Source organism: Meriones unguiculatus, chromosome 20 (assembly GCF_030254825.1).
Source record: "Meriones unguiculatus strain TT.TT164.6M chromosome 20, Bangor_MerUng_6.1, whole genome shotgun sequence".
NCBI classification, from domain to species: Eukaryota; Metazoa; Chordata; class Mammalia; order Rodentia; family Muridae; genus Meriones; species Meriones unguiculatus.
This window is the reverse complement of record NC_083367.1, coordinates 38,694,811-38,699,359: the sequence shown is the minus strand read 5'-3', so window position 1 is coordinate 38,699,359 and position 4,549 is coordinate 38,694,811. Positions and strand designations below refer to the sequence as shown.

The window sequence follows — 4,549 nt, the reverse complement described above, 5'->3', positions numbered from 1 at the left end:
TAACCCAAGCAGCACAGATTTATTTAAGAATAAAGAAACTCAGGCTGGAGGTTAAGAGCACTATCTGTTCTTCCAGAGGTCCTGAGTTCAATTCCCAGCAACCGCATGGTAGCTCATAATCATCTATGAGAACTAGTGCCCTCTGCCGGCATGAAAGTAGAACACTGTGTATGTAATAAATAAATAAAATAAACCTTTAAAAAAAGAAAAAGAAAGGAATACAATCCAGAAAAAAAAATAATGTGTCTTAGCTCTGCATGAGAGATTAATAAACATTCTTAGGATCAGAGGAAAAATAAAATATGGCCTGAGGAAATGAAGAACATAGTTGATCAAACTCAACCATTTCTAAAATGCCTGGCATATACCCTGTTGGAGTCCAGAGACAAAAAGCAGCACTAACATTTAAATTTACTTTTACATATAAATGATAATGAAATTATGTTTCTCAAATATGAATATACAAACTGACACTCTCACCCCTGTTCATCAGAAGCTGGTCATATGTGAAATGGAACAAGAGCGCATAGAGGCCATTTAACATCATAAAGAAAGCTCAGCAGAGAAAATTGCTCATGTGATTTTTTTTTTTCTTTCATTGTATCACAGTCTCTAAGCAGATTTTCCACTTTGAAAACCAGCCCTCCCAAAATGTACCCATGCCTTAAATGAACTACAGAAATCTTGTGTGGAAATAATGCTAATATAATATTCTCAATAAAATGAGAAAAATCCATCAAGTTAATGGATTGTCCAAGATGTTTCCAAATCAGTATCTAAAGTATTAAGAAGAAAAATTAAAATGCATATTTGGGATCGTTGTTTTCATAGTGAACCTTGTCTTACATGTACCTTACATCTTGAGATATTGACAAGCTGTATCATTATACTGACAGCATCAAGTCATCCTAAGCAACAAGAAGTTTCCAAGTGAAGTACCATGACTTGAAGTCAAGAGTCTGAATTTTTTTCTTTTTTTTTCTGTTTTCTTTTTTAAATTTATTTATTTATTATTAATTACAGTGAATACTTTGTGTCCCAACTGTAGCCTCCTTCCTCATCCCCTCTCAAACTCACCTCCTCCCTCATCTCCTCCCATGCCCCTCCCCAAGTCCACTGATAGGGGAGGTCCTCCTCCCCTTCCCTCTGACCCTAGCCTATCAGGTCTCATCAGGATTGGCTGCATTGTGTTCCTCAGTGGGCTGGTAAGGTTGCTCCCCAATCATGGGGAGATGATCAAAGAACCAGCTTTGATGAGTTCATATCAGAGACAGTCCTTGTTCTCATTACTAGGAAACCCACTTGAACACTGAGATGTCATGGGCTACATCTGTGCAGGGGTTCTAGTTTATCTCCATGCATGGTCCTTGGTTGGATTATCAGTCTCAGAAAAGACCCCTGGGCCAAGATTTTGGTTCTGTTGCTCTCTTTGTGGAAATCCTCTCCCCTCCAGGTCTTTCTATCTCCCTCTTCTTTCATAAGATTCCCTGCACTCTGCCCAAAGTTTGGCTATGAGTCTCAGCATCTGCTTTGATACTCTACTGGGTAGAGTCTTTCAGAGTATCTCTGTGATAGGCTCCTGTCCTGTTCCCTGTTTTCTCCCTCTTCTGATGTCCATCCTTTCTGACTAAGGATTGATCATCTTACCCAGGGTCCTCCTTCTTGCTTATTTTCTTTAGGTGTACAGATTTTAGTATGTTTATCCTATATTATATGTCTAATATCCACTTATAAGTGAATTTATACCATGTGTGTCTTTCTGCTTCTGGGATACCTTACTCAGGATGATCTTTTCTAGTTCCCACAATTTGGGTGCAAATTTCATGATTTCCTTGTTTTTAATTGCTGAGTAATATTCCATTGTGAAAATGTTACCACAATTTCTGTATCCTTTCCTCAACTGAGGGACACCTGGGTTGTTTCCAGATTCTGGCTAATACAGATAAAACTGCTACAAACATGGTTGAGTAATGTCCTTGTTGTATACTTAAGCATCTTTTGGATATATGCCTAGGAATGTTATAGCTAGATCTTGAAGTAGCACTATTCCTTATTGTCTGAGGAAGCACCAAATTGATTTCCAAAGTGGTTGTACAGGTTTACATTCCCACCAGCAATGGAGAAGAGTTCTTCTTTCAAGGAGATACAAATCAGAAAGGAAGAAGTTAAAGAATCACTATTTGCAAATAATATGAGAGTATACATTAGTGACCTCAAAAATTCAACCAGAGAACTCCTTCAGCTGATAAACACCTTCAGCAAAGTGGCTGGATAAACAATTAATTCAAAAACATCAGTAACCCTCCTGTATAAGAAAGACAAAAGAGCTGAGAAAAAAAATTAGGGAAACAAAACCCTTCACAATAGCCAATAACATAAACTACCTCAGTGTGACTCTAACCAAACAAGTGAAAGACCTGTTTGAAAAGAAACTTCTAGTCTCTGAAGAAAGAAATTGAAGAAGATATCAGAAGATGGAAAGATCTCCCATGCTCATGGATTGATAGGATTAACGTAGTGAAAATGGCCATCCTACCAAAAGCAATCTACAGATTCAATGCAATTCCCATCAAAATGCCAACACAATTCTTTACAGAACCTGAATTTTTTTTTCTCCTGGTTTAATGAGGAATTATTTTGAGAAAAAAAAATCTCAAACATTAGGCTGCTCACTATATATATATATATATATATATATATATATATATCCATCCCATGGTATTAACTTTAGAAAACAAATACTAAAACTATTACACTATTTTTCTGTAAGATGCACTTGCAACTCCAGTTCACAAAAATACATGGTCACATTCATGTCGAACAGCCCCACTCGTAAGGGAAAACACACACCTCCAATGCAAAGCTGCTCTTGGGATTACAAGTAAATGAGACGCCTCTGCAGTTAGCGAAGCAACTATTGAAATTACATGAATGGGAAGAACTGTACTCCCTGCATAGCAAGAGATTATTTGGGACACAGTTGCTGAGAACTAGACATCTTTTTACCCTTAAGCCAAAGAGGTATCAAAATTAAGTAAAACTTACAGGGTGAGGCTTAACAAAGCAATTAGGGAGCATCAAAGGAAGTGAACATGGAACTAGGTGATGGGCAATAATGAATTAATGAACACAGGAAGGACTAGGAGAAGGAAAATAGTGGACTAAGGGAAATGATCTGTTGTTACTTTCATCTTTCACAAGTGCCCAGGTAAATGAATAATGGGATAAGATTTCTAAACTCCATTCTGTGCATAGGAGCCCTCCTCCCTGTTGGTGCTGTCTTCGTCATCCTTTCCTTCCTCGGCCTTGTTCATCATTCTTGTGCAACTCCAGCTGATCATACCCCCTTCCTCATTGTTGTCATCACCCAACAGGTCCCGCTCCTCAGCAGAGTCATCTCACTGCCTCAGACTCCATCTTCACATTAGTCTCATCCTCCTTCACAGAGGTGCTCCTCTGCTCTTTTTCAGACTTCTCATTTTTCATCTCTACTGATTGTTTGCTTTGTTCTTTTTCAATTTTCCCCCAGGCTTTCCAGCAGAGAATTCCACTTTTTTGTTTTATCTGAGTCAGCGCCTTCTTAATAGCCTGAAGGTCATCACCTTTCAGCTTTCCAGACTTGGAAGATCCCCGTTGTCCACTCTTTGAATTGAATTAATTCACTTTTACCCCTTTGTGAGGTGTTTCCAGACACACGTCGGAATTTAGAAGGCACCACAGCTTGAGAAAGAGGAGGAGGTCGAGGAGGACGAGGAAGAGGGGGAACACGTGCTGGGTAACCGTACATCCAATCATTATAATCCCATTGAAAGTCATGTCCAAGTCAAATAGAGAACTGAGTCGAGGGGGCAAAAGGGTGTTCGGGTACCGAGCGTACCTCTTCGCTGCAGATCTCTTCACACCTGCTTTTCCTCGATTCACTTTTGGCTCTGAATCCAGGTTAATATCTAAAACCTGGCCAGCAATTATTTTGCCATCCTCTCCCACTACATCGCCCTGGGCATTTTTTTTTTTCACTAACGTACTAGATGAAGGCAAAGCCCTTATGCACACAGCAACCCACAATTGTGCCATACTTTGAAAAGATGGCCTCCGCATCAGGCTTCGTGACCACGAGAGTGTTAAGGTTCCCAATGAATACGCGGGAATTTGTGGATCGAGGTTCTGTCTTGTTAGCAACACTGCTAGCCATCTCCTTTGATGACAAGGTTTCTCACAAAGCTGAAAATGTAGCTGAAGATTAAAAAAAAAAAAAATCTCACTGTATATTCTCCGTAGCGCACACCAAGTTGCGTCAGTGTGTTTAAAAGGTCTTTGTAAAATCAATTTTGGAATGGGAATGTGTGTGTTCTGGAAGGGTGTGGAAGGGAAGTTAAAAAACCAAACTCCAGTGAGTAAGGGTGGGGTTCGCCTTGCTGCCCAAGAGGAAGGAGAGAGAAGAGATTGCGGAGAGAGGTTGTCTATGCGGAGATACTGAGGATACAGCAAGCAGGGAGCATACAACTGTTTGCTGTCCATCTCTTCACAAAATGCAAGTCTGAATTATTTT

The 4,549-nt window shown here is 39.6% G+C and overlaps 1 pseudogene; it reads right to left on the bottom strand.

Annotated features, from left to right (window-relative positions):
- Window positions 1-3,233: 3,233 nt before the first annotated feature.
- On the bottom strand, window positions 3,234-4,207 carry LOC110565465 (heterogeneous nuclear ribonucleoproteins C1/C2-like; annotated as a pseudogene).
- Window positions 4,208-4,549: the final 342 nt, after the last annotated feature.